This window comes from Mustela nigripes, chromosome 12, assembly GCF_022355385.1.
Source record: "Mustela nigripes isolate SB6536 chromosome 12, MUSNIG.SB6536, whole genome shotgun sequence".
Lineage (NCBI taxonomy): Eukaryota > Metazoa > Chordata > Mammalia > Carnivora > Mustelidae > Mustela > Mustela nigripes.
Genome location: NC_081568.1, coordinates 38,617,671 through 38,623,670, shown reverse-complemented (window position 1 = coordinate 38,623,670; position 6,000 = coordinate 38,617,671). Strand labels below are relative to the sequence as shown.

Sequence of the window (6,000 nt, the reverse complement as noted above, 5' to 3'; positions counted from 1 at the left end):
GGGGGGTTAAGCCGCTGCCTTCGGCTCAGGTCATGATCTCAGGGTCCTGGGATCGAGTCCCGCATCGGGCTCTCTGCTCAGCAGGGAGCCTGCTTCCTCCTCTCTCTCTGCCTGCCTCTCTGCCTACTTGTGATCTCTCTCTGTCAAATAAATAAATAAAATCTTAAAAAAAAAAAAAGCACAATAAGTAGTATGACGAGTATAGGATTTGGGGGCAGGTTGTTGATTGGCGTTTGGGAAGATTAAATGGTGCATGTTCTAGAATGATATACTAAGACGTTTAGACTCCATAATGTCAAGCCATTGAAGGCCGTAAAACACGACTAGATCTGTAACGGTTACTATTAAATACACACAAAAAACTGTAATTCAAAGAATTAAAACTACAGTTCTGGCCCGCGCAGGCGCAGACCCGCACCGGGGTACAGGATGCGTGCGCAGCTTTTTGCCCCAGCGGAAGTTCCCACAGGGCTGGCTGCTTGAGAGCGAGTTCCGAGCCTAAATCCTAGGGCCGAACTGTGACCGGGTCCTGCGCGATCACCATCTGTCTAGAATGACAAAAATGTCGAAGCAGCATTCAAATTCCGCCCTCACTGCGGGAAACATCTGCCTTCAGAGGATCGTGAGGGGTCCCAGGCCTTTGTCACACAACTCAAAGAGACAGCTTAATGCCATTTCTGAATTATCTTCCAAGTAAGTGAAACGGGCCACTTTGTCACTGCTCTTCTTCCATCATCTTAGACAGTTCCGAGTCTGAAGATATCTCGCGTCCCTGTGAGACACCCAGAGGTCTCTGGGAGCAGACTTTTAACCCCAAAATAAGTCCGCAGATGAGCAGGCGAAGCCCTCAGAGTTAGACACAGAAGAGGAGCCTGGCGACCACCGGGCTTGAGCCCACCGGGGTGGTGCCGACCGAGAAGCACTGGAAGCTGGGATCCCTCCAGACCAGGTGACTAGGGCATTGTCTATGAGGGTACGCTCCGTCTGCAGGTGGGCAGGTGCTTGGGCTGAGTGGGTCCAGCCGTCTCCCAGCTAGAGCAAGGGGAGGGGAATTCTCTTTCGAGAGTGGGAATGGAAGCCACATCCCCGCGGCCGACCTGCTTCTGGACAGACTTAGACCCTGACAGCAAATCTATCCAACCGCAGGGGTAATGAAGATACAATTTGTATGTCATAAAATTCACCATTTTAAAGTGTACAATCCAGTGGGTTTTTAGTATATTCATGATATTGTGTAACCATCACCACTGTCTAATTCCAGAACATTTTTACTACCCTACAAGGAAACCCTGTAACTTTTAGCAGTCACGTCCTAGTCTTCCTTTTCTCCAGTCCCTGGCAACCACTAATCTAATTTCTGTTTCTATGGATTTGCCTATTCTGGACATTTGATATAAATGGAATCATACAATTAAAAAAAGCAAAGTAAAACAAAAAACAAAAAAAGAGCGGGGGGCGCCTGGGTGGCTCAGTGGGTTAAGCGTCTACCTTTGGCTCAGGTCATGATCTCAACATCTTGGGATGGAGCTCTGTGCTCAGCAGGGAGCCTGCTTCCCCCTCTCTCTCTGCCTGCCTCTCTGCCTACTTGTGGTCTCTCTCTCTCTCTCTGTCAAATAAACAAATAAAATCTTAAAAAAAAAAAAAAAAGGAAAAAAACCTCACTTCAGAAAGAAAGCCTGTGAAATAAGCTCATAACTTCTCAAACAGGTGCTGTTGACATTTAATCACACCTATTTAATCACACCAAAGATGATTCTGACCACAAGATATTAAAATGTATATAGTTTTTGGCACCCTAAACCCTTTCCTATATAATGCTGAAACAATAAATCTGAAAAATAATAGTTTAATTAATAGTTTTATTTATAGTCACAACTTTTGGCCAAAGGTTGTACAAAAAAGAAAACCTCCAAAGCAATATCAAAAACAAGGCATCAAAAAAAGTCATAAGGCACAAGAAGATCACCATGTTATGTCGAAGCTCTTGTTGGCTTCTAACTACTATTCCTATTATTGCCAATTGCTGCTTACCTTTTATTGAGTTCTTGCTATAGACTATATATATATATATATATATATATATATATATCTTTTCAAAGTATTTTATTCTACAGAGAACACTCAACATGTTAAGATCTACCTTCTTAACAGATGTTTAAGTGTACAATATATTATAGTTGTCTAAAGGTACATTGTTGTAGAACAGACCTCTAGAGTTTATTTTGCTTGATGAAACTTTATTATGACTGTTGACTAGTAACTCCCTATATACCCCCCTCAACAGCTCTTAAACACCATTCTGCTCTTTGATTCTATGAATTTGAATACTTTAGATACCTTATATAAATGGATTTATGTAGTACGTGTCTTATTACACTTAGTATAATGTCAAAGTTCAGTTGTTGCATATTGCAAAATTTCCTTTTTAAAAGGCTGAATAGTATTCCACTGTATGTATATTCTATAGTTTCTTTATCCATTCTTCTGTCTGATGGATGTTTAGGTTGTTTCTACATCTTGGCTATTGTGAATAGTGCTGCAATGAACATAAGAGTGCTGATATCTCTTTGAGATTCTGATTTTAATTTTGGGGGGATAAATACCGGGAAGTGGGATTACTGGATCATATGGTAGTTCCATTTTAAATTTTTTGAGGAACTTCTATACTGTTTTCCATAGTGGCTGCTCTTTTTGCATTTCTACCAATAGTGTAAAGGGTTCCAATTTCTCTACATTCTCACCAATACTTATCTTTTTTTTTTTAAATAATAACTATCCTGACAGGAGTGATGTGACATCTCATTATGGTTTTGAATTTCAATTTCCTGTTTAGTGACATTGAGTGTTTTGTCATATACCTGTTGTCTATTTGTATATCTTCTTCTTCTTTTCCTTTTTTTTTTTTTAAGATTTTATTTTCAAATAATCTTAGCACTCAGTATGGGGCTCATACTCACAACCTGGAGATCAAGCATCCCATGCTCCACCAATTGAGACAGCCAGGTGCCCTAATTTGTATATATTGTTTGGAGAAATAATGATGCACCCCTTAGACCATTTTTAAATTGTGCTATTACTTTTTAAAATTGAGTTGTAGAAGTTCTTTATATATTTTGGATATTAACCCTTTCTCAGATTGATAGTTTGCAAATATTTTATCCCATCTTATACATTGCCTTTTTACTCTATTGATTGTTTCCTTTGCTTTGTAGAATTTTTTTAGTTTGATATAGTACCCCTTGTTTATGTATTCATCTATTTTTGTTGCCTCTGCTTTTAGTGTCAAATCATTGCCAAACCCAATGTCATAAAGCTGTTCCCTTATGTTATTTTCTAGGAGTTCTACAGTTTCAGGTCTTACATTTAAGTCTTTAGTTCATTTTGAGTTAATTTTTGTGTGTGGTATAAGATACGGATCCAATTTCATTATTTTATATGTGGATATCTAATTTTCCCTATACCATTTGTTGAAAGACTCTCTTTCCCCATTGTATCTTCTTGGCAGTCTTGAATATCAGTTGACAGTATATGCATGGATTTACTCCTGGGTTCCCTTTTATGTTCTATTGGTATATATGTCTGTCTTTATGACTGTACCATTGCTGTGCTTTATAATATGTTTTGAAATCAGGAAGTATAATACCTCCACCTTTGTTCCTTTTTCTCAAGATTGATGATTACCTTCAGTCATTACATTTCCCTTAGACTGCTCTTGGCATTGACGATTTATGGTACTGTTCTTCTTCTTCTTTTTTTTTTTTTTTAAGATTTTTATTTATTTATTTGACAGAGAGAGATCACAAGCAGGCAGAGAGGCAGGCAGAGAGAGAGGAAGGGAAGCAGGCTTCCTGCCAAGCAGAGAGCCCGATGTGGGGCTTGATCCCGGGACCTTGAGATCATGACCTGAGCCGAAGGCAGAGGCTTTAACCCACTGAGCCACCCAGGTGCCCCTCTGGTAGTGTTCTTAATCATCACAATAATTCCATGTGGTAGGACTGTTATTTATTTATTTTTTTTTTACAGATGAGAAAACTGAGGCTAGGGTCTTATGGAAGAGGGAGTCAGCTCTGGAGATCTGGGCCAGAGCCTCAACTCTCAACCACTGCACTACTACTTCTAGTGTTGGCTACTGGATACAAGGTAAATAAATACAAGGACACACCTGGACTAAGATATAATGCAGTATGTGATAAATGCTTTAGAGCCCCCAAAGGTAAAGGATATTTCTGGTTTGTAGGAGCTTAGTGAAATTTGAGAAAGATTTTAACAATGAGATGAAGTTTGAACTAGGCCCTGAGAATTGGAGGAATAATTGTGTAATACTTTATAGTTCTTTTTAAATATGTTAGAATGCATGTCCCAATTCATTTTTATAACATCTCCAAGGATAGGTGAATGGTTTTGTCCTGGAGTAAATGGCTTGAGGATAAGTTGTTTTAGGTCATGGTTTGATAAACTTTCAATATCTAAACAAAGCCATAGAATTTCATTTTACTTGCAAAAGGATAAAACATTTTAAAGATATGTTTTTTAACCTATGAACATTTCGTCTTAGAATTGGTTTGATCACATTCCCAAAATCCCAACCAATTAAAGATGAGGATGAGGTCAATTTTGTTTGATTAATGAATTGTTGATTCTTTTACACCATTCTGGCACCTAGAAAGTATTGAATAAATATTTGTTGAATGAGTGAATGAACCCTGATTCAATTCAGAGAAATGTTAAAGATTTCTTGATAATACAGTTGGCAGGTGGAGGCTAGTCAGGGTTTCCCTTCCCAGATAAAAACACTGTTAGAGAATTCCCAACATCTCTCAGGACTTACACATGTTCACATTCTCTGGAATCTCTGTGGAGGGGGAACAGAGAAGTTCGAAAGAGTCTTTGCTCTTCTGCTCTTCCTACTAAATTTCCCAACCAGAACCCTAACTCTGTGAATTTGTAAAAATTCATTCTCGAATGTTCTAGGAATATGTGCTATTAATGTTTATAACTTTTATAAAAGGTAAGAGGTAAGCCTTAGACTATGAAGGTTATGTATTTGAAATGTACTCTACTGAGCAATTATTTTTAAATGACAACTAGTAGCCTTACTTTGTATTCATTAACTGTATTCACATGGGGCGACAATTAAGTGATTTGTGATTGGTTTTAGAAATTAAACTTAAAAAAATATTTATTTATTTGAGAGGGAGAGAGGGAGAGAGAGAGCAGGGGCAGGACGAGGGATAGAGGGAGAAGCAGGCTCCCCGCTGAGCAAGGAGCCTGACATGGGGCTTGATCCCCAGACTCCAGGATCATGACTTGAGCTGAAGGCAGACGCTCAAGTGACTGAACCACCCAGGTGTCCCTAAAGTAAACTTTTTAAAAAATTGCATTCTGCTTCAGAGGAGAATGTGATATGTATGTCATATATTTGAGCTTTAGAGGTTTGGGGAAAATAAACAAAATTTCCAAATTTGGTATCAATGACAGGTAGGGTTGAAAATAAGTCCTTTGGAATTATGATCTCCTCCCCTCTGCCATCTCTCCCTCAACTAATGGGATATGTTTTAAAAAGAAAAACTAACCAATTAGAGGTAGTCCTGGCAGAGGAAATCTATCCTTGCCTGAACCTTGGAAAACTGTCCTCTGGTGGAACTTATTGAAATCTGGTCCTAGAGGGTTCTAATAGCGATTTGTCTTTGGGTCAAAGGTTGGATAAAATTCTGTATCTTTTCTCAGATTTTTCTAAAGCAGTGATGGAAATGGCAGTTTAAAGTAGAGAGAGTAAAGGTCAAATGTGACCCATAGGATATGTATTGAAACATTTTTTTATTCTTTTTGGTTATTGACTCAGTAAGACCTGTATTTTCCAAGGGGTTGTAAATGGGTAAAAAGGATGTTATAGCTCAAAATAAAATTAATAAAATATAAAAAGATATCTGTAGACTAATTTTATGAGGAACAGAGGCAAATTTTATGAAGAACAGAGGCATGGTCATTTACTATGTGGTG

At 38.4% G+C, this 6,000-nt stretch overlaps 1 long non-coding RNA gene across 1 annotated transcript in view; it reads left to right on the top strand.

Annotated features, from left to right (window-relative positions):
* Nucleotides 1–517: 517 nt before the first annotated feature.
* LOC132027770 (uncharacterized) overlaps nt 518–6,000 on the top strand; it is a 180,894-nt gene continuing 175,411 nt past the window's right edge. Inside the window, exons 1-2 of the long non-coding RNA XR_009407195.1 lie at nt 518–693; nt 4,024–4,140. This is a non-coding gene — a long non-coding RNA (uncharacterized LOC132027770). The remainder of the gene's footprint in view (nt 694–4,023; nt 4,141–6,000) is intronic.